This window comes from Urtica dioica, chromosome 5 (genome assembly GCF_054948205.1).
Source record: "Urtica dioica subsp. dioica isolate 48M chromosome 5, U.dioica_male_clone48M_v1_H2, whole genome shotgun sequence".
NCBI lineage: Eukaryota > Viridiplantae > Streptophyta > Magnoliopsida > Rosales > Urticaceae > Urtica > Urtica dioica.
The window spans coordinates 12,346,928-12,369,648 of record NC_142760.1 but is presented as its reverse complement, the minus strand read 5'-3'; the positions used below and the strand labels follow the sequence as shown (position 1 = coordinate 12,369,648).

The 22,721-nt window shown below is 46.3% G+C and overlaps 50 non-coding genes across 50 annotated transcripts; all 50 read right to left on the bottom strand.

Annotated features, from left to right (window-relative positions):
* Nucleotides 1–320: 320 nt before the first annotated feature.
* Nucleotides 321–439, bottom strand: LOC149396714 (5S ribosomal RNA). The gene has a single exon (XR_016299528.1). It is a non-coding gene; the product is annotated as a 5S ribosomal RNA (ribosomal RNA).
* Nucleotides 440–773: 334 nt separating this feature from the next.
* On the bottom strand, nucleotides 774–892 carry LOC149396713 (5S ribosomal RNA). The gene has a single exon (XR_016299526.1). It is a non-coding gene; the product is annotated as a 5S ribosomal RNA (ribosomal RNA).
* A 334-nt stretch (nucleotides 893–1,226) lies between these two features.
* Nucleotides 1,227–1,345, bottom strand: LOC149396712 (5S ribosomal RNA). Its single transcript, XR_016299525.1, has one exon. It is a non-coding gene; the product is annotated as a 5S ribosomal RNA (ribosomal RNA).
* Nucleotides 1,346–1,679: 334 nt separating this feature from the next.
* LOC149396711 (5S ribosomal RNA) lies at nucleotides 1,680–1,798 on the bottom strand. The gene has a single exon (XR_016299524.1). It is a non-coding gene; the product is annotated as a 5S ribosomal RNA (ribosomal RNA).
* A 334-nt stretch (nucleotides 1,799–2,132) lies between these two features.
* LOC149396710 (5S ribosomal RNA) lies at nucleotides 2,133–2,251 on the bottom strand. Its single transcript, XR_016299523.1, has one exon. It is a non-coding gene; the product is annotated as a 5S ribosomal RNA (ribosomal RNA).
* A 334-nt stretch (nucleotides 2,252–2,585) lies between these two features.
* Nucleotides 2,586–2,704, bottom strand: LOC149396709 (5S ribosomal RNA). Its single transcript, XR_016299522.1, has one exon. It is a non-coding gene; the product is annotated as a 5S ribosomal RNA (ribosomal RNA).
* A 334-nt stretch (nucleotides 2,705–3,038) lies between these two features.
* On the bottom strand, nucleotides 3,039–3,157 carry LOC149396708 (5S ribosomal RNA). The gene has a single exon (XR_016299521.1). It is a non-coding gene; the product is annotated as a 5S ribosomal RNA (ribosomal RNA).
* Nucleotides 3,158–3,491: 334 nt separating this feature from the next.
* Nucleotides 3,492–3,610, bottom strand: LOC149396707 (5S ribosomal RNA). Its single transcript, XR_016299520.1, has one exon. It is a non-coding gene; the product is annotated as a 5S ribosomal RNA (ribosomal RNA).
* A 334-nt stretch (nucleotides 3,611–3,944) lies between these two features.
* Nucleotides 3,945–4,063, bottom strand: LOC149396706 (5S ribosomal RNA). Its single transcript, XR_016299519.1, has one exon. It is a non-coding gene; the product is annotated as a 5S ribosomal RNA (ribosomal RNA).
* A 333-nt stretch (nucleotides 4,064–4,396) lies between these two features.
* On the bottom strand, nucleotides 4,397–4,515 carry LOC149396705 (5S ribosomal RNA). Its single transcript, XR_016299518.1, has one exon. It is a non-coding gene; the product is annotated as a 5S ribosomal RNA (ribosomal RNA).
* Nucleotides 4,516–4,849: 334 nt separating this feature from the next.
* LOC149396704 (5S ribosomal RNA) lies at nucleotides 4,850–4,968 on the bottom strand. Its single transcript, XR_016299517.1, has one exon. It is a non-coding gene; the product is annotated as a 5S ribosomal RNA (ribosomal RNA).
* Nucleotides 4,969–5,302: 334 nt separating this feature from the next.
* On the bottom strand, nucleotides 5,303–5,421 carry LOC149396703 (5S ribosomal RNA). The gene has a single exon (XR_016297682.1). It is a non-coding gene; the product is annotated as a 5S ribosomal RNA (ribosomal RNA).
* Nucleotides 5,422–5,755: 334 nt separating this feature from the next.
* On the bottom strand, nucleotides 5,756–5,874 carry LOC149396702 (5S ribosomal RNA). The gene has a single exon (XR_016299515.1). It is a non-coding gene; the product is annotated as a 5S ribosomal RNA (ribosomal RNA).
* Nucleotides 5,875–6,208: 334 nt separating this feature from the next.
* On the bottom strand, nucleotides 6,209–6,327 carry LOC149396701 (5S ribosomal RNA). Its single transcript, XR_016299514.1, has one exon. It is a non-coding gene; the product is annotated as a 5S ribosomal RNA (ribosomal RNA).
* A 334-nt stretch (nucleotides 6,328–6,661) lies between these two features.
* Nucleotides 6,662–6,780, bottom strand: LOC149396700 (5S ribosomal RNA). The gene has a single exon (XR_016299513.1). It is a non-coding gene; the product is annotated as a 5S ribosomal RNA (ribosomal RNA).
* A 333-nt stretch (nucleotides 6,781–7,113) lies between these two features.
* Nucleotides 7,114–7,232, bottom strand: LOC149396699 (5S ribosomal RNA). Its single transcript, XR_016299512.1, has one exon. It is a non-coding gene; the product is annotated as a 5S ribosomal RNA (ribosomal RNA).
* Nucleotides 7,233–7,566: 334 nt separating this feature from the next.
* On the bottom strand, nucleotides 7,567–7,685 carry LOC149396698 (5S ribosomal RNA). The gene has a single exon (XR_016299511.1). It is a non-coding gene; the product is annotated as a 5S ribosomal RNA (ribosomal RNA).
* Nucleotides 7,686–8,018: 333 nt separating this feature from the next.
* LOC149396697 (5S ribosomal RNA) lies at nucleotides 8,019–8,137 on the bottom strand. The gene has a single exon (XR_016299510.1). It is a non-coding gene; the product is annotated as a 5S ribosomal RNA (ribosomal RNA).
* A 334-nt stretch (nucleotides 8,138–8,471) lies between these two features.
* Nucleotides 8,472–8,590, bottom strand: LOC149396696 (5S ribosomal RNA). The gene has a single exon (XR_016299509.1). It is a non-coding gene; the product is annotated as a 5S ribosomal RNA (ribosomal RNA).
* Nucleotides 8,591–8,924: 334 nt separating this feature from the next.
* On the bottom strand, nucleotides 8,925–9,043 carry LOC149396695 (5S ribosomal RNA). The gene has a single exon (XR_016298438.1). It is a non-coding gene; the product is annotated as a 5S ribosomal RNA (ribosomal RNA).
* A 334-nt stretch (nucleotides 9,044–9,377) lies between these two features.
* On the bottom strand, nucleotides 9,378–9,496 carry LOC149396694 (5S ribosomal RNA). Its single transcript, XR_016299508.1, has one exon. It is a non-coding gene; the product is annotated as a 5S ribosomal RNA (ribosomal RNA).
* A 333-nt stretch (nucleotides 9,497–9,829) lies between these two features.
* On the bottom strand, nucleotides 9,830–9,948 carry LOC149396693 (5S ribosomal RNA). The gene has a single exon (XR_016299507.1). It is a non-coding gene; the product is annotated as a 5S ribosomal RNA (ribosomal RNA).
* Nucleotides 9,949–10,282: 334 nt separating this feature from the next.
* Nucleotides 10,283–10,401, bottom strand: LOC149396692 (5S ribosomal RNA). The gene has a single exon (XR_016299506.1). It is a non-coding gene; the product is annotated as a 5S ribosomal RNA (ribosomal RNA).
* A 334-nt stretch (nucleotides 10,402–10,735) lies between these two features.
* Nucleotides 10,736–10,854, bottom strand: LOC149396691 (5S ribosomal RNA). Its single transcript, XR_016299504.1, has one exon. It is a non-coding gene; the product is annotated as a 5S ribosomal RNA (ribosomal RNA).
* Nucleotides 10,855–11,188: 334 nt separating this feature from the next.
* Nucleotides 11,189–11,307, bottom strand: LOC149396690 (5S ribosomal RNA). Its single transcript, XR_016299503.1, has one exon. It is a non-coding gene; the product is annotated as a 5S ribosomal RNA (ribosomal RNA).
* Nucleotides 11,308–11,641: 334 nt separating this feature from the next.
* On the bottom strand, nucleotides 11,642–11,760 carry LOC149396689 (5S ribosomal RNA). Its single transcript, XR_016299502.1, has one exon. It is a non-coding gene; the product is annotated as a 5S ribosomal RNA (ribosomal RNA).
* Nucleotides 11,761–12,093: 333 nt separating this feature from the next.
* Nucleotides 12,094–12,212, bottom strand: LOC149396688 (5S ribosomal RNA). The gene has a single exon (XR_016299501.1). It is a non-coding gene; the product is annotated as a 5S ribosomal RNA (ribosomal RNA).
* Nucleotides 12,213–12,546: 334 nt separating this feature from the next.
* LOC149396687 (5S ribosomal RNA) lies at nucleotides 12,547–12,665 on the bottom strand. Its single transcript, XR_016299500.1, has one exon. It is a non-coding gene; the product is annotated as a 5S ribosomal RNA (ribosomal RNA).
* A 334-nt stretch (nucleotides 12,666–12,999) lies between these two features.
* On the bottom strand, nucleotides 13,000–13,118 carry LOC149396686 (5S ribosomal RNA). Its single transcript, XR_016299499.1, has one exon. It is a non-coding gene; the product is annotated as a 5S ribosomal RNA (ribosomal RNA).
* A 334-nt stretch (nucleotides 13,119–13,452) lies between these two features.
* LOC149396685 (5S ribosomal RNA) lies at nucleotides 13,453–13,571 on the bottom strand. Its single transcript, XR_016299498.1, has one exon. It is a non-coding gene; the product is annotated as a 5S ribosomal RNA (ribosomal RNA).
* A 334-nt stretch (nucleotides 13,572–13,905) lies between these two features.
* LOC149396684 (5S ribosomal RNA) lies at nucleotides 13,906–14,024 on the bottom strand. The gene has a single exon (XR_016299497.1). It is a non-coding gene; the product is annotated as a 5S ribosomal RNA (ribosomal RNA).
* Nucleotides 14,025–14,358: 334 nt separating this feature from the next.
* Nucleotides 14,359–14,477, bottom strand: LOC149396683 (5S ribosomal RNA). Its single transcript, XR_016297702.1, has one exon. It is a non-coding gene; the product is annotated as a 5S ribosomal RNA (ribosomal RNA).
* Nucleotides 14,478–14,810: 333 nt separating this feature from the next.
* Nucleotides 14,811–14,929, bottom strand: LOC149396682 (5S ribosomal RNA). Its single transcript, XR_016299496.1, has one exon. It is a non-coding gene; the product is annotated as a 5S ribosomal RNA (ribosomal RNA).
* A 334-nt stretch (nucleotides 14,930–15,263) lies between these two features.
* Nucleotides 15,264–15,382, bottom strand: LOC149396681 (5S ribosomal RNA). The gene has a single exon (XR_016299495.1). It is a non-coding gene; the product is annotated as a 5S ribosomal RNA (ribosomal RNA).
* Nucleotides 15,383–15,715: 333 nt separating this feature from the next.
* LOC149396680 (5S ribosomal RNA) lies at nucleotides 15,716–15,834 on the bottom strand. The gene has a single exon (XR_016299493.1). It is a non-coding gene; the product is annotated as a 5S ribosomal RNA (ribosomal RNA).
* A 334-nt stretch (nucleotides 15,835–16,168) lies between these two features.
* On the bottom strand, nucleotides 16,169–16,287 carry LOC149396679 (5S ribosomal RNA). The gene has a single exon (XR_016299492.1). It is a non-coding gene; the product is annotated as a 5S ribosomal RNA (ribosomal RNA).
* Nucleotides 16,288–16,621: 334 nt separating this feature from the next.
* Nucleotides 16,622–16,740, bottom strand: LOC149396678 (5S ribosomal RNA). Its single transcript, XR_016299491.1, has one exon. It is a non-coding gene; the product is annotated as a 5S ribosomal RNA (ribosomal RNA).
* Nucleotides 16,741–17,074: 334 nt separating this feature from the next.
* On the bottom strand, nucleotides 17,075–17,193 carry LOC149396677 (5S ribosomal RNA). The gene has a single exon (XR_016297701.1). It is a non-coding gene; the product is annotated as a 5S ribosomal RNA (ribosomal RNA).
* Nucleotides 17,194–17,526: 333 nt separating this feature from the next.
* Nucleotides 17,527–17,645, bottom strand: LOC149396676 (5S ribosomal RNA). Its single transcript, XR_016299490.1, has one exon. It is a non-coding gene; the product is annotated as a 5S ribosomal RNA (ribosomal RNA).
* A 334-nt stretch (nucleotides 17,646–17,979) lies between these two features.
* On the bottom strand, nucleotides 17,980–18,098 carry LOC149396675 (5S ribosomal RNA). Its single transcript, XR_016299489.1, has one exon. It is a non-coding gene; the product is annotated as a 5S ribosomal RNA (ribosomal RNA).
* Nucleotides 18,099–18,431: 333 nt separating this feature from the next.
* LOC149396674 (5S ribosomal RNA) lies at nucleotides 18,432–18,550 on the bottom strand. The gene has a single exon (XR_016299488.1). It is a non-coding gene; the product is annotated as a 5S ribosomal RNA (ribosomal RNA).
* Nucleotides 18,551–18,884: 334 nt separating this feature from the next.
* On the bottom strand, nucleotides 18,885–19,003 carry LOC149396673 (5S ribosomal RNA). The gene has a single exon (XR_016299487.1). It is a non-coding gene; the product is annotated as a 5S ribosomal RNA (ribosomal RNA).
* Nucleotides 19,004–19,337: 334 nt separating this feature from the next.
* Nucleotides 19,338–19,456, bottom strand: LOC149396672 (5S ribosomal RNA). The gene has a single exon (XR_016298437.1). It is a non-coding gene; the product is annotated as a 5S ribosomal RNA (ribosomal RNA).
* A 334-nt stretch (nucleotides 19,457–19,790) lies between these two features.
* On the bottom strand, nucleotides 19,791–19,909 carry LOC149396671 (5S ribosomal RNA). The gene has a single exon (XR_016299486.1). It is a non-coding gene; the product is annotated as a 5S ribosomal RNA (ribosomal RNA).
* A 333-nt stretch (nucleotides 19,910–20,242) lies between these two features.
* Nucleotides 20,243–20,361, bottom strand: LOC149396670 (5S ribosomal RNA). The gene has a single exon (XR_016299485.1). It is a non-coding gene; the product is annotated as a 5S ribosomal RNA (ribosomal RNA).
* Nucleotides 20,362–20,695: 334 nt separating this feature from the next.
* Nucleotides 20,696–20,814, bottom strand: LOC149396669 (5S ribosomal RNA). The gene has a single exon (XR_016299484.1). It is a non-coding gene; the product is annotated as a 5S ribosomal RNA (ribosomal RNA).
* A 333-nt stretch (nucleotides 20,815–21,147) lies between these two features.
* On the bottom strand, nucleotides 21,148–21,266 carry LOC149396668 (5S ribosomal RNA). Its single transcript, XR_016299482.1, has one exon. It is a non-coding gene; the product is annotated as a 5S ribosomal RNA (ribosomal RNA).
* A 334-nt stretch (nucleotides 21,267–21,600) lies between these two features.
* On the bottom strand, nucleotides 21,601–21,719 carry LOC149396667 (5S ribosomal RNA). The gene has a single exon (XR_016299481.1). It is a non-coding gene; the product is annotated as a 5S ribosomal RNA (ribosomal RNA).
* A 334-nt stretch (nucleotides 21,720–22,053) lies between these two features.
* On the bottom strand, nucleotides 22,054–22,172 carry LOC149396666 (5S ribosomal RNA). The gene has a single exon (XR_016299480.1). It is a non-coding gene; the product is annotated as a 5S ribosomal RNA (ribosomal RNA).
* A 334-nt stretch (nucleotides 22,173–22,506) lies between these two features.
* On the bottom strand, nucleotides 22,507–22,625 carry LOC149396665 (5S ribosomal RNA). The gene has a single exon (XR_016299479.1). It is a non-coding gene; the product is annotated as a 5S ribosomal RNA (ribosomal RNA).
* Nucleotides 22,626–22,721: the final 96 nt, after the last annotated feature.

Here is a 22,721-nt window from a genome sequence, read left to right as displayed (position 1 = left end):
GCATTATCTACATAAGAATCAACGCCGCGACTCCCAAAAGCCATAACTACGTCTTCGGTGCACCAAAAATCACATAATATATATGAATTCCTAATAACTTTTCGCGATCTTCGCGTTGGGACGGTTTCGGAAGAGTGATCGGCGAAATTCCGACAAGGTGAACGGGGGAAGGGTAAAATCGTAAATTTCGCCCTCGGTCCGGAATTTCGACTTTCACCGGTAAATTGTAAGCGTAAACGAGCATTTGAACAAGGCTCGGAGCGATTTTTGGTGAAATTCCATCGTTTCGGCCTCCGAAAAAAATAATTCGCAAAAAAAGAGGGATGCAACACGAGGACTTCCCAGGAGGTCACCCATCCTAGTACTACTCTCGCCCAAGCACGCTTAACTTCGGAGTTCTGATGGGATCCGGTGCATTAGTGCTGGTATGATCGCATCCGCAAGCATTAGCGCGCATTATCTATATAAGAATCAACGCCGCGACTCCCAAAAGCCATAACTACGTCTTCGGTGCACCAAAAATCACATAAAATATATGAATTCCTAATAACTTTTCGCGATCTTCGCGTTGGGACGGTTTCGGAAGAGTGATCGGCGAAATTCCGACAAGGTGAACGGGGGAAGGGTAAAATCGTAAATTTCGCCCTCGGTCCGGAATTTCGACTTTCACCGGTGAATTGTAAGCGTAAACGAGCATTTGAACAAGGCTCGGAGCGATTTTTGGTGAAATTCCATCGTTTCGGCCTCCGAAAAAAATAATTCGCAAAAAAAGAGGGATGCAACACGAGGACTTCCCAGGAGGTCACCCATCCTAGTACTACTCTCGCCCAAGCACGCTTAACTTCGGAGTTCTGATGGGATCCGGTGCATTAGTGCTGGTATGATCGCATCCGCAAGCATTAGCGCGCATTATCTATATAAGAATCAACGCCGCGACTCCCAAAAGCCATAACTACGTCTTCGGTGCACCAAAAATCACATAAAATATATGAATTCCTAATAACTTTTCGCGATCTTCGCGTTAGGACGGTTTCGGAAGAGTGATCGGCGAAATTCCGACAAGGTGAACGGGGGAAGGGTAAAATCGTAAATTTTGCCCTCGGTCCGGAATTTCGACTTTCACCGGTGAATTGTAAGCGTAAACGGGCATTTGAACAAGACTCGGAGCGATTTTTGGTGAAATTCCATCGTTTCGGCCTCCGAAAAAAATAATTCCCAAAAATAGAGGGATGCAACACGAGGACTTCCCAGGAGGTCACCCATCCTAGTACTACTCTCGCCCAAGCACGCTTAACTTCGGAGTTCTGATGGGATCCGGTGCATTAGTGCTGGTATGATCGCATCCGCAAGCATTAGCGCGCATTATCTATATAAGAATCAACGCCGCGACTCCCAAAAGCCATAACTACGTCTTCGGTGCACCAAAAATCACATAAAATATATGAATTCCTAATAACTTTTCGCGATCTTCGCGTTGGGACGGTTTCGGAAGAGTGATCGGCGAAATTCCGACAAGGTGAACGGGGGAAGGGTAAAATCGTAAATTTCGCCCTCGGTCCGGAATTTCGACTTTCACCGGTAAATTGTAAGCGTAAACGAGCATTTGAACAAGGCTCGGAGCGATTTTTGGTGAAATTCCATCGTTTCGGCCTCCGAAAAAAATAATTCGCAAAAAAAGAGGGATGCAACACGAGGACTTCCCAGGAGGTCACCCATCCTAGTACTACTCTCGCCCAAGCACGCTTAACTTCGGAGTTCTGATGGGATCCGGTGCATTAGTGCTGGTATGATCGCATCCGCAAGCATTAGCGCGCATTATCTATATAAGAATCAACGCCGCGACTCCCAAAAGCCATAACTACGTCTTCGGTGCACCAAAAATCACATAAAATATATGAATTCCTAATAACTTTTCGCGATCTTCGCGTTGGGACGGTTTCGGAAGAGTGATCGGCGAAATTCCGACAAGGTGAACGTGGGAAGGGTAAAATCGTAAATTTCGCCCTCGGTCCGGAATTTCGACTTTCACCGGTGAATTGTAAGCGTAAACGAGCATTTGAACAAGGCTCGGAGCGATTTTTGGTGAAATTCCATCGTTTCGGCCTCCGAAAAAAATAATTCGCAAAAAAAGAGGGATGCAACACGAGGACTTCCCAGGAGGTCACCCATCCTAGTACTACTCTCGCCCAAGCACGCTTAACTTCGGAGTTCTGATGGGATCCGGTGCATTAGTGCTGGTATGATCGCATCCGCAAACATTAGCGCGCATTATCTATATAAGAATCAACGCCGCAACTCCCAAAAGCCATAACTACGTCTTCGGTGCACCAAAAATCACATAAAATATATGAATTCCTAATAACTTTTCGCAATCTTCGCGTTGGGACGGTTTCGGAAGAGTGATCGGCGAAATTCCGACAAGGTGAACGGGGGAAGGGTAATATCGTAAATTTCGCCCTCGGTCCGGAATTTCGACTTTCACCGGTGAATTGTAAGCGTAAACGGGCATTTGAACAAGACTCTGAGCGATTTTTGGTGAAATTCCATCGTTTCGGCCTCCGAAAAAAATAATTCGCAAAAAAAGAGGGATGCAACACGAGGACTTCCCAGGAGGTCACCCATCCTAGTACTACTCTCGCCCAAGCACGCTTAACTTCGGAGTTCTGATGGGATCCGGTGCATTAGTGCTGGTATGATCGCATCCGCAAGCATTAGCGCGCATTATCTATATAAGAATCAACGCCGCGACTCCCAAAAGCCATAACTACGTCTTCGGTGCACCAAAAATCACATAAAATATATGAATTCCTAATAACTTTTCGCGATCTTCGCGTTGGGACGGTTTCGGAAGAGTGATCGGCGAAATTCCGACAAGGTGAACGGGGGAAGGGTAAAATCGTAAATTTCGCCCTCGGTCCGGAATTTCGACTTTCACCGGTAAATTGTAAGCGTAAACGAGCATTTGAACAAGGCTCGGAGCGATTTTTGGTGAAATTCCATCGTTTCGGCCTCCGAAAAAAATAATTCGCAAAAAAAGAGGGATGCAACACGAGGACTTCCCAGGAGGTCACCCATCCTAGTACTACTCTCGCCCAAGCACGCTTAACTTCGGAGTTCTGATGGGATCCGGTGCATTAGTGCTGGTATGATCGCATCCACAAGCATTAGCGCGCATTATCTATATAAGAATCAACGCCGCGACTCCCAAAAGCCATAACTACGTCTTCGGTGCACCAAAAATCACATAAAATATATGAATTCCTAATAACTTTTCGCGATCTTCGCGTTGGGACGGTTTCGGAAGAGTGATCGGCGAAATTCCGACAAGGTGAACGGGGGAAGGGTAAAATCGTAAATTTCGCCCTCGGTCCGGAATTTCGACTTTCACCGGTAAATTGTAAGCGTAAACGAGCATTTGAACAAGGCTCGGAGCGATTTTTGGTGAAATTCCATCGTTTCGGCCTCCGAAAAAAATAATTCGCAAAAAAAGAGGGATGCAACACGAGGACTTCCCAGGAGGTCACCCATCCTAGTACTACTCTCGCCCAAGCACGCTTAACTTCGGAGTTCTGATGGGATCCGGTGCATTAGTGCTGGTATGATCGCATCCGCAAGCATTAGCGCGCATTATCTATATAAGAATCAACGCCGCGACTCCCAAAAGCCATAACTACGTCTTCGGTGCACCAAAAATCACATAAAATATATGAATTCCTAATAACTTTTCGCGATCTTCGCGTTGGGACGGTTTCGGAAGAGTGATCCGCGAAATTCCGACAAGGTGAACGGGGGAAGGGTAAAATCGTAAATTTCACCCTCGGTCCGGAATTTCGACTTTCACCGGTGAATTGTAAGCGTAAACGGGCATTTGAACAACACTCGGAGCGATTTTTGGTGAAATTCCATCGTTTCGGCCTCCGAAAAAAATAATTCGCAAAAAAAGAGGGATGCAACACGAGGACTTCCCAGGAGGTCACCCATCCTAGTACTACTCTCGCCCAAGCACGCTTAACTTCGGAGTTCTGATGGGATCCGGTGCATTAGTGCTGGTATGATCGCATCCGCAAGCATTAGCGCGCATTATCTATATAAGAATCAACGCCGCGACTCCCAAAAGCCATAACTACGTCTTCGGTGCACCAAAAATCACATAAAATATATGAATTCCTAATAACTTTTCGCGATCTTCGCGTTAGGACGGTTTAGGAAGAGTGATCGGCGAAATTCCGACAAGGTGAACGGGGGAAGGGTAAAATCGTAAATTTTGCCCTCGGTCCGGAATTTCGACTTTCACCGGTGAATTGTAAGCGTAAACGGGCATTTGAACAAGACTCGGAGCGATTTTTGGTGAAATTCCATCGTTTCGGCCTCCGAAAAAAATAATTCGCAAAAAAGAGGGATGCAACACGAGGACTTCCCAGGAGGTCACCCATCCTAGTACTACTCTCGCCCAAGCACGCTTAACTTCGGAGTTCTGATGGGATCCGGTGCATTAGTGCTGGTATGATCGCATCCGCAAGCATTAACGCGCATTATCTATATAAGAATCAACGCCGCGACTCCCAAAAGCCATAACTACGTCTTCGGTGCACCAAAAATCACATAAAATATATGAATTCCTAATAACTTTTCGCGATCTTCGCGTTGGGACGGTTTCGGAAGAGTGATCGGCGAAATTCCGACAAGGTGAACGGGGGAAGGGTAAAATCGTAAATTTCGCCCTCGGTCCGGAATTTCGACTTTCACCGGTGAATTGTAAGCGTAAACGAGCATTTGAATAAGGCTCGGAGCGATTTTTGGTGAAATTCCATCGTTTCGGCCTCCGAAAAAAATAATTCGCAAAAAAAGAGGGATGCAACACGAGGACTTCCCAGGAGGTCACCCATCCTAGTACTACTCTCGCCCAAGCACGCTTAACTTCGGAGTTCTGATGGGATCCGGTGCATTAGTGCTGGTATGATCGCATCCGCAAGCATTAGCGCGCATTATCTATATAAGAATCAACGCCGCGACTCCCAAAAGCCATAACTACGTCTTCGGTGCACCAAAAATCACATAAAATATATGAATTCCTAATAACTTTTCGCGATCTTCGCGTTAGGACGGTTTAGGAAGAGTGATCGGCGAAATTCCGACAAGGTGAACGGGGGAAGGGTAAAATCGTAAATTTTGCCCTCGGTCCGGAATTTCGACTTTCACCGGTGAATTGTAAGCGTAAACGGGCATTTGAACAAGACTCTGAGCGATTTTTGGTGAAATTCCATCGTTTCGGCCTCCGAAAAAAATAATTCGCAAAAAAAGAGGGATGCAACACGAGGACTTCCCAGGAGGTCACCCATCCTAGTACTACTCTCGCCCAAGCACGCTTAACTTCGGAGTTCTGATGGGATCCGGTGCATTAGTGCTGGTATGATCACATCCGCAAGCATTAGCGCGCATTATCTATATAAGAATCAACGCCGCGACTCCCAAAAGCCATAACTACGTCTTCGGTGCACCAAAAATCACATAAAATATATGAATTCCTAATAACTTTTCGCGATCTTCGCGTTGGGACGGTTTCGGAAGAGTGATCGGCGAAATTCCGACAAGGTGAACGGGGGAAGGGTAAAATCGTAAATTTCGCCCTCGGTCCGGAATTTCGACTTTCACCGGTAAATTGTAAGCGTAAACGAGCATTTGAACAAGGCTCGGAGCGATTTTTGGTGAAATTCCATCGTTTCGGCCTCCGAAAAAAATAATTCGCAAAAAAAGAGGGATGCAACACGAGGACTTCCCAGGAGGTCACCCATCCTAGTACTACTCTCGCCCAAGCACGCTTAACTTCGGAGTTCTGATGGGATCCGGTGCATTAGTGCTGGTATGATCGCATCCACAAGCATTAGCGCGCATTATCTATATAAGAATCAACGCCGCGACTCCCAAAAGCCATAACTACGTCTTCGGTGCACCAAAAATCACATAAAATATATGAATTCCTAATAACTTTTCGCGATCTTCGCGTTGGGACGGTTTCGGAAGAGTGATCGGCGAAATTCCGACAAGGTGAACGGGGGAAGGGTAAAATCGTAAATTTCGCCCTCGGTCCGGAATTTCGACTTTCACCGGTAAATTGTAAGCGTAAACGAGCATTTGAACAAGGCTCGGAGCGATTTTTGGTGAAATTCCATTGTTTCGGCCTCCGAAAAAAATAATTCGCAAAAAAAGAGGGATGCAACACGAGGACTTCCCAGGAGGTCACCCATCCTAGTACTACTCTCGCCCAAGCACGCTTAACTTCGGAGTTCTGATGGGATCCGGTGCATTAGTGCTGGTATGATCGCATCCGCAAGCATTAGCGCGCATTATCTATATAAGAATCAACGCCGCGACTCCCAAAAGCCATAACTACGTCTTCGGTGCACCAAAAATCACATAAAATATATGAATTCCTAATAACTTTTCGCGATCTTCGCGTTGGGACGGTTTCGGAAGAGTGATCCGCGAAATTCCGACAAGGTGAACGGGGGAAGGGTAAAATCGTAAATTTCACCCTCGGTCCGGAATTTCGACTTTCACCGGTGAATTGTAAGCGTAAACGGGCATTTGAACAACACTCGGAGCGATTTTTGGTGAAATTCCATCGTTTCGGCCTCCGAAAAAAATAATTCGCAAAAAAAGAGGGATGCAACACGAGGACTTCCCAGGAGGTCACCCATCCTAGTACTACTCTCGCCCAAGCACGCTTAACTTCGGAGTTCTGATGGGATCCGGTGCATTAGTGCTGGTATGATCGCATCCGCAAGCATTAGCGCGCATTATCTATATAAGAATCAACGCCGCGACTCCCAAAAGCCATAACTACGTCTTCGGTGCACCAAAAATCACATAAAATATATGAATTCCTAATAACTTTTCGCGATCTTCGCGTTAGGACGGTTTAGGAAGAGTGATCGGCGAAATTCCGACAAGGTGAACGGGGGAAGGGTAAAATCGTAAATTTTGCCCTCGGTCCGGAATTTCGACTTTCACCGGTGAATTGTAAGCGTAAACGGGCATTTGAACAAGACTCGGAGCGATTTTTGGTGAAATTCCATCGTTTCGGCCTCCGAAAAAAATAATTCGCAAAAAAGAGGGATGCAACACGAGGACTTCCCAGGAGGTCACCCATCCTAGTACTACTCTCGCCCAAGCACGCTTAACTTCGGAGTTCTGATGGGATCCGGTGCATTAGTGCTGGTATGATCGCATCCGCAAGCATTAACGCGCATTATCTATATAAGAATCAACGCCGCGACTCCCAAAAGCCATAACTACGTCTTCCGTGCACCAAAAATCACATAAAATATATGAATTCCTAATAACTTTTCGCGATCTTCGCGTTGGGACGGTTTCGGAAGAGTGATCGGCGAAATTCCGACAAGGTGAACGGGGGAAGGGTAAAATCGTAAATTTCGCCCTCGGTCCGGAATTTCGACTTTCACCGGTGAATTGTAAGCGTAAACGAGCATTTGAATAAGGCTCGGAGCGATTTTTGGTGAAATTCCATCGTTTCGGCCTCCGAAAAAAATAATTCGCAAAAAAAGAGGGATGCAACACGAGGACTTCCCAGGAGGTCACCCATCCTAGTACTACTCTCGCCCAAGCACGCTTAACTTCGGAGTTCTGATGGGATCCGGTGCATTAGTGCTGGTATGATCGCATCCGCAAGCATTAGCGCGCATTATCTATATAAGAATCAACGCCGCGACTCCCAAAAGCCATAACTACGTCTTCGGTGCACCAAAAATCACATAAAATATATGAATTCCTAATAACTTTTCGCGATCTTCGCGTTGGGACGGTTTCGGAAGAGTGATCCGCGAAATTCCGACAAGGTGAACGGGGGAAGGGTAAAATCGTAAATTTCACCCTCGGTCCGGAATTTCGACTTTCACCGGTGAATTGTAAGCGTAAACGGGCATTTGAACAACACTCGGAGCGATTTTTGGTGAAATTCCATCGTTTCGGCCTCCGAAAAAAATAATTCGCAAAAAAGAGGGATGCAACACGAGGACTTCCCAGGAGGTCACCCATCCTAGTACTACTCTCGCCCAAGCACGCTTAACTTCGGAGTTCTGATGGGATCCGGTGCATTAGTGCTGGTATGATCGCATCCGCAAGCATTAACGCGCATTATCTATATAAGAATCAACGCCGCGACTCCCAAAAGCCATAACTACGTCTTCGGTGCACCAAAAATCACATAAAATATATGAATTCCTAATAACTTTTCGCGATCTTCGCGTTGGGACGGTTTCGGAAGAGTGATCGGCGAAATTCCGACAAGGTGAACGAGGGAAGGGTAAAATCGTAAATTTCGCCCTCGGTCCAGAATTTCGACTTTCACCGGTGAATTGTAAGCGTAAACGGGCATTTGAACAAGACTCGGAGCGATTTTTGGTGAAATTCCATCGTTTCGGCCTCCGAAAAAAATAATTCGCAAAAAAAGAGGGATGCAACACGAGGACTTCCCAGGAGGTCACCCATCCTAGTACTACTCTCGCCCAAGCACGCTTAACTTCGGAGTTCTGATGGGATCCGGTGCATTAGTGCTGGTATGATCGCATCCGCAAGCATTAGCGCGCATTATCTATATAAGAATCAACGCCGCGACTCCCAAAAGCCATAACTACGTCTTCGGTGCACCAAAAATCACATAAAATATATGAATTCCTAATAACTTTTCGCGATCTTCGCGTTGGGACGGTTTAGGAAGAGTGATCGGCGAAATTCCGACAAGGTGAACGGGGGAAGGGTAAAATCGTAAATTTCGCCCTCGGTCCGGAATTTCGACTTTCACCGGTGAATTGTAAGCGTAAACGAGCATTTGAACAAGGATCGGAGCGATTTTTGGTGAAATTCCATCGTTTCGGCCTCCGAAAAAAATAATTCGCAAAAAAAGAGGGATGCAACACGAGGACTTCCCAGGAGGTCACCCATCCTAGTACTACTCTCGCCCAAGCACGCTTAACTTCGGAGTTCTGATGGGATCCTGTGCATTAGTGCTGGTATGATCGCATCCGCAAGCATTAGCGCGCATTATCTATATAAGAATCAACGCCGCGACTCCCAAAAGCCATAACTACGTCTTCGGTGCACCAAAAATCACATAAAATATATGAATTCCTAATAACTTTTCGCGATCTTCGCGTTGGGATGGTTTCGGAAGAGTGATCGGCGAAATTCCGACAAGGTGAACGGGGGAAGGGTAAAATCGTAAATTTCGCCCTCGGTCCGGAATTTCGACTTTCACCGGTGAATTGTAAGCGTAAACGAGCATTTGAACAAGGCTCGGAGCGATTTTTGGTGAAATTCCATCGTTTCGGCCTCCGAAAAAAATAATTCGCAAAAAAAGAGGGATGCAACACGAGGACTTCCCAGGAGGTCACCCATCCTAGTACTACTCTCGCCCAAGCACGCTTAACTTCGGAGTTCTGATGGGATCCGGTGCATTAGTGCTGGTATGATCGCATCCGCAAGCATTAGCGCGCATTATCTATATAAGAATCAACGCCGCGACTCCCAAAAGCCATAACTACGTCTTCGGTGCACCAAAAATCACATAAAATATATGAATTCCTAATAACTTTTCGCGATCTTCGCGTTGGGACGGTTTCGGAAGAGTGATCCGCGAAATTCCGACAAGGTGAACGGGGGAAGGGTAAAATCGTAAATTTCACCCTCGGTCCGGAATTTCGACTTTCACCGGTGAATTGTAAGCGTAAACGGGCATTTGAACAACACTCGGAGCGATTTTTGGTGAAATTCCATCGTTTCGGCCTCCGAAAAAAATAATTCGCAAAAAAGAGGGATGCAACACGAGGACTTCCCAGGAGGTCACCCATCCTAGTACTACTCTCGCCCAAGCACGCTTAACTTCGGAGTTCTGATGGGATCCGGTGCATTAGTGCTGGTATGATCGCATCCGCAAGCATTAACGCGCATTATCTATATAAGAATCAACGCCGCGACTCCCAAAAGCCATAACTACGTCTTCGGTGCACCAAAAATCACATAAAATATATGAATTCCTAATAACTTTTCGCGATCTTCGCGTTGGGACGGTTTCGGAAGAGTGATCGGCGAAATTCCGACAAGGTGAACGAGGGAAGGGTAAAATCGTAAATTTCGCCCTCGGTCCAGAATTTCGACTTTCACCGGTGAATTGTAAGCGTAAACGGGCATTTGAACAAGACTCGGAGCGATTTTTGGTGAAATTCCATCGTTTCGGCCTCCGAAAAAAATAATTCGCAAAAAAAGAGGGATGCAACACGAGGACTTCCCAGGAGGTCACCCATCCTAGTACTACTCTCGCCCAAGCACGCTTAACTTCGGAGTTCTGATGGGATCCGGTGCATTAGTGCTGGTATGATCGCATCCGCAAGCATTAGCGCGCATTATCTATATAAGAATCAACGCCGCGACTCCCAAAAGCCATAACTACGTCTTCGGTGCACCAAAAATCACATAAAATATATGAATTCCTAATAACTTTTCGCGATCTTCGCGTTGGGACGGTTTCGGAAGAGTGATCGGCGAAATTCCGACAAGGTGAACGGGGGAAGGGTAAAATCGTAAATTTCGCCCTCGGTCCGGAATTTCGACTTTCACCGGTAAATTGTAAGCGTAAACGAGCATTTGAACAAGGCTCGGAGCGATTTTTGGTGAAATTCCATCGTTTCGGCCTCCGAAAAAAATAATTCGCAAAAAAAGAGGGATGCAACACGAGGACTTCCCAGGAGGTCACCCATCCTAGTACTACTCTCGCCCAAGCACGCTTAACTTCGGAGTTCTGATGGGATCCGGTGCATTAGTGCTGGTATGATCGCATCCACAAGCATTAGCGCGCATTATCTATATAAGAATCAACGCCGCGACTCCCAAAAGCCATAACTACGTCTTCGGTGCACCAAAAATCACATAAAATATATGAATTCCTAATAACTTTTCGCGATCTTCGCGTTGGGACGGTTTCGGAAGAGTGATCGGCGAAATTCCGACAAGGTGAACGGGGGAAGGGTAAAATCGTAAATTTCGCCCTCGGTCCGGAATTTCGACTTTCACCGGTAAATTGTAAGCGTAAACGAGCATTTGAACAAGGCTCGGAGCGATTTTTGGTGAAATTCCATCGTTTCGGCCTCCGAAAAAAATAATTCGCAAAAAAAGAGGGATGCAACACGAGGACTTCCCAGGAGGTCACCCATCCTAGTACTACTCTCGCCCAAGCACGCTTAACTTCGGAGTTCTGATGGGATCCGGTGCATTAGTGCTGGTATGATCGCATCCGCAAGCATTAGCGCGCATTATCTATATAAGAATCAACGCCGCGACTCCCAAAAGCCATAACTACGTCTTCGGTGCACCAAAAATCACATAAAATATATGAATTCCTAATAACTTTTCGCGATCTTCGCGTTGGGACGGTTTCGGAAGAGTGATCCGCGAAATTCCGACAAGGTGAACGGGGGAAGGGTAAAATCGTAAATTTCACCCTCGGTCCGGAATTTCGACTTTCACCGGTGAATTGTAAGCGTAAACGGGCATTTGAACAACACTCGGAGCGATTTTTGGTGAAATTCCATCGTTTCGGCCTCCGAAAAAAATAATTCGCAAAAATAGAGGGATGCAACACGAGGACTTCCCAGGAGGTCACCCATCCTAGTACTACTCTCGCCCAAGCACGCTTAACTTCGGAGTTCTGATGGGATCCGGTGCATTAGTGCTGGTATGATCGCATCCGCAAGCATTAGCGCGCATTATCTATATAAGAATCAACGCCGCGACTCCCAAAAGCCATAACTACGTCTTCGGTGCACCAAAAATCACATAAAATATATGAATTCCTAATAACTTTTCGCGATCTTCGCGTTAGGACGGTTTAGGAAGAGTGATCGGCGAAATTCCGACAAGGTGAACGGGGGAAGGGTAAAATCGTAAATTTTGCCCTCGGTCCGGAATTTCGACTTTCACCGGTGAATTGTAAGCGTAAACGGGCATTTGAACAAGACTCGGAGCGATTTTTGGTGAAATTCCATCGTTTCGGCCTCCGAAAAAAATAATTCGCAAAAAAGAGGGATGCAACACGAGGACTTCCCAGGAGGTCACCCATCCTAGTACTACTCTCGCCCAAGCACGCTTAACTTCGGAGTTCTGATGGGATCCGGTGCATTAGTGCTGGTATGATCGCATCCGCAAGCATTAACGCGCATTATCTATATAAGAATCAACGTCGCGACTCCCAAAAGCCATAACTACGTCTTCGGTGCACCAAAAATCACATAAAATATATGAATTCCTAATAACTTTTCGCGATCTTCGCGTTGGGACGGTTTCGGAAGAGTGATCGGCGAAATTCCGACAAGGTGAACGGGGGAAGGGTAAAATCGTAAATTTCGCCCTCGGTCCGGAATTTCGACTTTCACCGGTGAATTGTAAGCGTAAACGAGCATTTGAATAAGGCTCGGAGCGATTTTTGGTGAAATTCCATCGTTTCGGCCTCCGAAAAAAATAATTCGCAAAAAAAGAGGGATGCAACACGAGGACTTCCCAGGAGGTCACCCATCCTAGTACTACTCTCGCCCAAGCACGCTTAACTTCGGAGTTCTGATGGGATCCGGTGCATTAGTGCTGGTATGATCGCATCCGCAAGCATTAGCGCGCATTATCTATATAAGAATCAACGCCGCGACTCCCAAAAGCCATAACTACGTCTTCGGTGCACCAAAAATCACATAAAATATATGAATTCCTAATAACTTTTCGCGATCTTCGCGTTAGGACGGTTTAGGAAGAGTGATCGGCGAAATTCCGACAAGGTGAACGGGGGAAGGGTAAAATCGTAAATTTTGCCCTCGGTCCGGAATTTCGACTTTCACCGGTGAATTGTAAGCGTAAACGGGCATTTGAACAAGACTCTGAGCGATTTTTGGTGAAATTCCATCGTTTCGGCCTCCGAAAAAAATAATTCGCAAAAAAAGAGGGATGCAACACGAGGACTTCCCAGGAGGTCACCCATCCTAGTACTACTCTCGCCCAAGCACGCTTAACTTCGGAGTTCTGATGGGATCCGGTGCATTAGTGCTGGTATGATCGCATCCGCAAGCATTAGCGCGCATTATCTATATAAGAATCAACGCCGCGACTCCCAAAAGCCATAACTACGTCTTCGGTGCACCAAAAATCACATAAAATATATGAATTCCTAATAACTTTTCGCGATCTTCGCGTTGGGACGGTTTCGGAAGAGTGATCGGCGAAATTCCGACAAGGTGAACGGGGGAAGGGTAAAATCGTAAATTTCGCCCTCGGTCCGGAATTTCGACTTTCACCGGTAAATTGTAAGCGTAAACGAGCATTTGAACAAGGCTCGGAGCGATTTTTGGTGAAATTCCATCGTTTCGGCCTCCGAAAAAAATAATTCGCAAAAAAAGAGGGATGCAACACGAGGACTTCCCAGGAGGTCACCCATCCTAGTACTACTCTCGCCCAAGCACGCTTAACTTCGGAGTTCTGATGGGATCCGGTGCATTAGTGCTGGTATGATCGCATCCACAAGCATTAGCGCGCATTATCTATATAAGAATCAACGCCGCGACTCCCAAAAGCCATAACTACGTCTTCGGTGCACCAAAAATCACATAAAATATATGAATTCCTAATAACTTTTCGCGATCTTCGCGTTGGGACGGTTTCGGAAGAGTGATCGGCGAAATTCCGACAAGGTGAACGGGGGAAGGGTAAAATCGTAAATTTCGCCCTCGGTCCGGAATTTCGACTTTCACCGGTAAATTGTAAGCGTAAACGAGCATTTGAACAAGGCTCGGAGCGATTTTTGGTGAAATTCCATCGTTTCGGCCTCCGAAAAAAATAATTCGCAAAAAAAGAGGGATGCAACACGAGGACTTCCCAGGAGGTCACCCATCCTAGTACTACTCTCGCCCAAGCACGCTTAACTTCGGAGTTCTGATGGGATCCGGTGCATTAGTGCTGGTATGATCGCATCCGCAAGCATTAGCGCGCATTATCTATATAAGAATCAACGCCGCGACTCCCAAAAGCCATAACTACGTCTTCGGTGCACCAAAAATCACATAAAATATATGAATTCCTAATAACTTTTCGCGATCTTCGCGTTGGGACGGTTTCGGAAGAGTGATCCGCGAAATTCCGACAAGGTGAACGGGGGAAGGGTAAAATCGTAAATTTCACCCTCGGTCCGGAATTTCGACTTTCACCGGTGAATTGTAAGCGTAAACGGGCATTTGAACAACACTCGGAGCGATTTTTGGTGAAATTCCATCGTTTCGGCCTCCGAAAAAAATAATTCGCAAAAAAAGAGGGATGCAACACGAGGACTTCCCAGGAGGTCACCCATCCTAGTACTATTCTCGCCCAAGCACGCTTAACTTCGGAGTTCTGATGGGATCCGGTGCATTAGTGCTGGTATGATCGCATCCGCAAGCATTAGCGCGCATTATCTATATAAGAATCAACGCCGCGACTCCCAAAAGCCATAACTACGTCTTCGGTGCACCAAAAATCACATAAAATATATGAATTCCTAATAACTTTTCGCGATCTTCGCGTTAGGACGGTTTAGGAAGAGTGATCGGCGAAATTCCGACAAGGTGAACGGGGGAAGGGTAAAATCGTAAATTTTGCCCTCGGTCCGGAATTTCGACTTTCACCGGTGAATTGTAAGCGTAAACGGGCATTTGAACAAGACTCGGAGCGATTTTTGGTGAAATTCCATCGTTTCGGCCTCCGAAAAAAATAATTCGCAAAAAAGAGGGATGCAACACGAGGACTTCCCAGGAGGTCACCCATCCTAGTACTACTCTCGCCCAAGCACGCTTAACTTCGGAGTTCTGATGGGATCCGGTGCATTAGTGCTGGTATGATCGCATCCGCAAGCATTAACGCGCATTATCTATATAAGAATCAACGCCGCGACTCCCAAAAGCCATAACTACGTCTTCGGTGCACCAAAAATCACATAAAATATATGAATTCCTAATAACTTTTCGCGATCTTCGCGTTGGGACGGTTTCGGAAGAGTGATCGGCGAAATTCCGACAAGGTGAACGGGGGAAGGGTAAAATCGTAAATTTCGCCCTCGGTCCGGAATTTCGACTTTCACCGGTGAATTGTAAGCGTAAACGAGCATTTGAATAAGGCTCGGAGCGATTTTTGGTGAAATTCCATCGTTTCGGCCTCCGAAAAAAATAATTCGCAAAAAAAGAGGGATGCAACACGAGGACTTCCCAGGAGGTCACCCATCCTAGTACTACTCTCGCCCAAGCACGCTTAACTTCGGAGTTCTGATGGGATCCGGTGCATTAGTGCTGGTATGATCGCATCCGCAAGCATTAGCGCGCATTATCTATATAAGAATCAACGCCGCGACTCCCAAAAGCCATAACTACGTCTTCGGTGCACCAAAAATCACATAAAATATATGAATTCCTAATAACTTTTCGCGATCTTCGCGTTAGGACGGTTTAGGAAGAGTGATCGGCGAAATTCCGACAAGGTGAACGGGGGAAGGGTAAAATCGTAAATTTTGCCCTCGGTCCGGAATTTCGACTTTCACCGGTGAATTGTAAGCGTAAACGGGCATTTGAACAAGACTCGGAGCGATTTTTGGTGAAATTCCATCGTTTCGGCCTCCGAAAAAAATAATTCGCAAAAAAGAGGGATGCAACACGAGGACTTCCCAGGAGGTCACCCATCCTAGTACTACTCTCGCCCAAGCACGCTTAACTTCGGAGTTCTGATGGGATCCGGTGCATTAGTGCTGGTATGATCGCATCCGCAAGCATTAGCGCGCATTATCTATATAAGAATCAACGCCGCGACTCCCAAAAGCCATAACTACGTCTTCGGTGCACCAAAAATCACATAAAATATATGAATTCCTAATAACTTTTCGCGATCTTCGCGTTGGGACGGTTTCGGAAGAGTGATCGGCGAAATTCCGACAAGGTGAACGGGGGAAGGGTAAAATCGTAAATTTCGCCCTCGGTCCGGAATTTCGACTTTCACCGGTAAATTGTAAGCGTAAACGAGCATTTGAACAAGGCTCGGAGCGATTTTTGGTGAAATTCCATCGTTTCGGCCTCCGAAAAAAATAATTCGCAAAAAAAGAGGGATGCAACACGAGGACTTCCCAGGAGGTCACCCATCCTAGTACTACTCTCGCCCAAGCACGCTTAACTTCGGAGTTCTGATGGGATCCGGTGCATTAGTGCTGGTATGATCGCATCCACAAGCATTAGCGCGCATTATCTATATAAGAATCAACGCCGCGACTCCCAAAAGCCATAACTACGTCTTCGGTGCACCAAAAATCACATAAAATATATGAATTCCTAATAACTTTTCGCGATCTTCGCGTTGGGACGGTTTCGGAAGAGTGATCGGCGAAATTCCGACAAGGTGAACGGGGGAAGGGTAAAATCGTAAATTTCGCCCTCGGTCCGGAATTTCGACTTTCACCGGTAAATTGTAAGCGTAAACGAGCATTTGAACAAGGCTCGGAGCGATTTTTGGTGAAATTCCATCGTTTCGGCCTCCGAAAAAAATAATTCGCAAAAAAAGAGGGATGCAACACGAGGACTTCCCAGGAGGTCACCCATCCTAGTACTACTCTCGCCCAAGCACGCTTAACTTCGGAGTTCTGATGGGATCCGGTGCATTAGTGCTGGTATGATCGCATCCGCAAGCATTAGCGCGCATTATCTATATAAGAATCAACGCCGCGACTCCCAAAAGCCATAACTACGTCTTCGGTGCACCAAAAATCACATAAAATATATGAATTCCTAATAACTTTTCGCGATCTTCGCGTTGGGACGGTTTCGGAAGAGTGATCCGCGAAATTCCGACAAGGTGAACGGGGGAAGGGTAAAATCGTAAATTTCACCCTCGGTCCGGAATTTCGACTTTCACCGGTGAATTGTAAGCGTAAACGGGCATTTGAACAACACTCGGAGCGATTTTTGGTGAAATTCCATCGTTTCGGCCTCCGAAAAAAATAATTCGCAAAAAAAGAGGGATGCAACACGAGGACTTCCCAGGAGGTCACCCATCCTAGTACTATTCTCGCCCAAGCACGCTTAACTTCGGAGTTCTGATGGGATCCGGTGCATTAGTGCTGGTATGATCGCATCCGCAAGCATTAGCGCGCATTATCTATATAAGAATCAACGCCGCGACTCCCAAAAGCCATAACTACGTCTTCGGTGCACCAAAAATCACATAAAATATATGAATTCCTAATAACTTTTCGCGATCTTCGCGTTAGGACGGTTTAGGAAGAGTGATCGGCGAAATTCCGACAAGGTGAACGGGGGAAGGGTAAAATCGTAAATTTTGCCCTCGGTCCGGAATTTCGACTTTCACCGGTGAATTGTAAGCGTAAACGGGCATTTGAACAAGACTCGGAGCGATTTTTGGTGAAATTCCATCGTTTCGGCCTCCGAAAAAAATAATTCGCAAAAAAGAGGGATGCAACACGAGGACTTCCCAGGAGGTCACCCATCCTAGTACTACTCTCGCCCAAGCACGCTTAACTTCGGAGTTCTGATGGGATCCGGTGCATTAGTGCTGGTATGATCGCATCCGCAAGCATTAACGCGCATTATCTATATAAGAATCAACGCCGCGACTCCCAAAAGCCATAACTACGTCTTCGGTGCACCAAAAATCACATAAAATATATGAATTCCTAATAACTTTTCGCGATCTTCGCGTTGGGACGGTTTCGGAAGAGTGATCGGCGAAATTCCGACAAGGTGAACGGGGGAAGGGTAAAATCGTAAATTTCGCCCTCGGTCCGGAATTTCGACTTTCACCGGTGAATTGTAAGCGTAAACGAGCATTTGAATAAGGCTCGGAGCGATTTTTGGTGAAATTCCATCGTTTCGGCCTCCGAAAAAAATAATTCGCAAAAAAAGAGGGATGCAACACGAGGACTTCCCAGGAGGTCACCCATCCTAGTACTACTCTCGCCCAAGCACGCTTAACTTCGGAGTTCTGATGGGATCCGGTGCATTAGTGCTGGTATGATCGCATCCGCAAGCATTAGCGCGCATTATCTATATAAGAATCAACGCCGCGACTCCCAAAAGCCATAACTACGTCTTCGGTGCACCAAAAATCACATAAAATATATGAATTCCTAATAACTTTTCGCGATCTTCGCGTTAGGACGGTTTAGGAAGAGTGATCGGCGAAATTCCGACAAGGTGAACGGGGGAAGGGTAAAATCGTAAATTTTGCCCTCGGTCCGGAATTTCGACTTTCACCGGTGAATTGTAAGCGTAAACGGGCATTTGAACAAGACTCGGAGCGATTTTTGGTGAAATTCCATCGTTTCGGCCTCCGAAAAAAATAATTCGCAAAAAAGAGGGATGCAACACGAGGACTTCCCAGGAGGTCACCCATCCTAGTACTACTCTCGCCCAAGCACGCTTAACTTCGGAGTTCTGATGGGATCCGGTGCATTAGTGCTGGTATGATCGCATCCGCAAGCATTAACGCGCATTATCTATATAAGAATCAACGCCGCGACTCCCAAAAGCCATAACTACGTCTTCGGTGCACCAAAAATCACATAAAATATATGAATTCCTAATAACTTTTCGCGATCTTCGCGTTGGGACGGTTTCGGAAGAGTGATCGGCGAAATTCCGACAAGGTGAACGAGGGAAGGGTAAAATCGTAAATTTCGCCCTCGGTCCGGAATTTCGACTTTCACCGGTGAATTGTAAGCGTAAACGAGCATTTGAACAAGACTCGGAGCGATTTTTGGTGAAATTCCATCGTTTCGGCCTCCGAAAAAAATAATTCGCAAAAAAAGAGGGATGCAACACGAGGACTTCCCAGGAGGTCACCCATCCTAGTACTACTCTCGCCCAAGCACGCTTAACTTCGGAGTTCTGATGGGATCCGGTGCATTAGTGCTGGTATGATCGCATCCGCAAGCATTAGCGCGCATTATCTATATAAGAATCAACGCCGCGACTCCCAAAAGCCATAACTACGTCTTCGGTGCACCAAAAATCACATAAAATATATGAATTCCTAATAACTTTTCGCGATCTTCGCGTTGGGACGGTTTCGGAAGAGTGATCCGCGAAATTCCGACAAGGTGAACGGGGGAAGGGTAAAATCGTAAATTTCACCCTCGGTCCGGAATTTCGACTTTCACCGGTGAATTGTAAGCGTAAACGAGCATTTGAACAAGGATCGGAGCGATTTTTGGTGAAATTCCATCGTTTCGGCCTCCGAAAAAAATAATTCGCAAAAAAAGAGGGATGCAACACGAGGACTTCCCAGGAGGTCACCCATCCTAGTACTACTCTCGCCCAAGCACGCTTAACTTCGGAGTTCTGATGGGATCCTGTGCATTAGTGCTGGTATGATCGCATCCGCAAGCATTAACGCGCATTATCTATATAAGAATCAACGCCGCGACTCCCAAAAGCCATAACTACGTCTTCGGTGCACCAAAAATCACATAAAATATATGAATTCCTAATAACTTTTCGCGATCTTCGCGTTGGGACGGTTTCGGAAGAGTGATCGGCGAAATTCCGACAAGGTGAACGGGGGAAGGGTAAAATCGTAAATTTCGCCCTCGTTCCGGAATTTCGACTTTCACCGGTGAATTGTAAGCGTAAACGAGCATTTGAACAAGGCTCGGAGCGATTTTTGGTGAAATTCCATCGTTTCGGCCTCCGAAAAAAATAATTCGCAAAAAAAGAGGGATGCAACACGAGGACTTCCCAGGAGGTCACCCATCCTAGTACTACTCTCGCCCAAGCACGCTTAACTTCGGAGTTCTGATGGGATCCGGTGCATTAGTGCTGGTATGATCGCATCCGCAAGCATTAGCGCGCATTATCTATATAAGAATCAACGCCGCGACTCCCAAAAGCCATAACTACGTCTTCGGTGCACCAAAAATCACATAAAATATATGAATTCCTAATAACTTTTCGCGATCTTCGCGTTGGGACGGTTTCGGAAGAGTGATCCGCGAAATTCCGACAAGGTGAACGGGGGAAGGGTAAAATCGTAAATTTCGCCCTCGGTCCGGAATTTCGACTTTCACCGGTGAATTGTAAGCGTAAACGGGCATTTGAACAACACTCGGAGCGATTTTTGGTGAAATTCCATCGTTTCGGCCTCCGAAAAAAATAATTCGCAAAAAAGAGGGATGCAACACGAGGACTTCCCAGGAGGTCACCCATCCTAGTACTACTCTCGCCCAAGCACGCTTAACTTCGGAGTTCTGATGGGATCCGGTGCATTAGTGCTGGTATGATCGCATCCGCAAGCATTAACGCGCATTATCTATATAAGAATCAACGCCGCGACTCCCAAAAGCCATAACTACGTCTTCGGTGCACCAAAAATCACATAAAATATATGAATTCCTAATAACTTTTCGCGATCTTCGCGTTGGGACGGTTTCGGAAGAGTGATCGGCGAAATTCCGACAAGGTGAACGAGGGAAGGGTAAAATCGTAAATTTCGCCCTCGGTCCAGAATTTCGACTTTCACCGGTGAATTGTAAGCGTAAACGGGCATTTGAACAAGACTCGGAGCGATTTTTGGTGAAATTCCATCGTTTCGGCCTCCGAAAAAAATAATTCGCAAAAAAAGAGGGATGCAACACGAGGACTTCCCAGGAGGTCACCCATCCTAGTACTACTCTCGCCCAAGCACGCTTAACTTCGGAGTTCTGATGGGATCCGGTGCATTAGTGCTGGTATGATCGCATCCGCAAGCATTAGCGCGCATTATCTATATAAGAATCAACGCCGCGACTCCCAAAAGCCATAACTACGTCTTCGGTGCACCAAAAATCACATAAAATATATGAATTCCTAATAACTTTTCGCGATCTTCGCGTTGGGACGGTTTCGGAAGAGTGATCGGCGAAATTCCGACAAGGTGAACGGGGGAAGGGTAAAATCGTAAATTTCACCCTCGGTCCGGAATTTCGACTTTCACCGGTGAATTGTAAGCGTAAACGGGCATTTGAACAACACTCGGAGCGATTTTTGGTGAAATTCCATCGTTTCGGCCTCCGAAAAAAATAATTCGCAAAAAAGAGGGATGCAACACGAGGACTTCCCAGGAGGTCACCCATCCTAGTACTACTCTCGCCCAAGCACGCTTAACTTCGGAGTTCTGATGGGATCCGGTGCATTAGTGCTGGTATGATCGCATCCGCAAGCATTAACGCGCATTATCTATATAAGAATCAACGCCGCGACTCCCAAAAGCCATAACTACGTCTTCGGTGCACCAAAAATCACATAAAATATATGAATTCCTAATAACTTTTCGCGATCTTCGCGTTGGGACGGTTTCGGAAGAGTGATCGGCGAAATTCCGACAAGGTGAACGAGGGAAGGGTAAAATCGTAAATTTCGCCCTCGGTCCAGAATTTCGACTTTCACCGGTGAATTGTAAGCGTAAACGGGCATTTGAACAAGACTCGGAGCGATTTTTGGTGAAATTCCATCGTTTCGGCCTCCGAAAAAAATAATTCGCAAAAAAAGAGGGATGCAACACGAGGACTTCCCAGGAGGTCACCCATCCTAGTACTACTCTCGCCCAAGCACGCTTAACTTCGGAGTTCTGATGGGATCCGGTGCATTAGTGCTGGTATGATCGCATCCGCAAGCATTAGCGCGCATTATCTATATAAGAATCAACGCCGCGACTCCCAAAAGCCATAACTACGTCTTCGGTGCACCAAAAATCACATAAAATATATGAATTCCTAATAACTTTTCGCGATCTTCGCGTTGGGATGGTTTCGGAAGAGTGATCGGCGAAATTCCGACAAGGTGAACGGGGGAAGGGTAAAATCGTAAATTTCGCCCTCGGTCCGGAATTTCGACTTTCACCGGTAAATTGTAAGCGTAAACGAGCATTTGAACAAGGCTCGGAGCGATTTTTGGTGAAATTCCATCGTTTCGGCCTCCGAAAAAAATAATTCGCAAAAAAAGAGGGATGCAACACGAGGACTTCCCAGGAGGTCACCCATCCTAGTACTACTCTCGCCCAAGCACGCTTAACTTCGGAGTTCTGATGGGATCCGGTGCATTAGTGCTGGTATGATCGCATCCACAAGCATTAGCGCGCATTATCTATATAAGAATCAACGCCGCGACTCCCAAAAGCCATAACTACGTCTTCGGTGCACCAAAAATCACATAAAATATATGAATTCCTAATAACTTTTCGCGATCTTCGCGTTGGGACGGTTTCGGAAGAGTGATCGGCGAAATTCCGACAAGGTGAACGGGGGAAGGGTAAAATCGTAAATTTCGCCCTCGGTCCGGAATTTCGACTTTCACCGGTAAATTGTAAGCGTAAACGAGCATTTGAACAAGGCTCGGAGCGATTTTTGGTGAAATTCCATCGTTTCGGCCTCCGAAAAAAATAATTCGCAAAAAAAGAGGGATGCAACACGAGGACTTCCCAGGAGGTCACCCATCCTAGTACTACTCTCGCCCAAGCACGCTTAACTTCGGAGTTCTGATGGGATCCGGTGCATTAGTGCTGGTATGATCGCATCCGCAAGCATTAGCGCGCATTATCTATATAAGAATCAACGCCGCGACTCCCAAAAGCCATAACTACGTCTTCGGTGCACCAAAAATCACATAAAATAT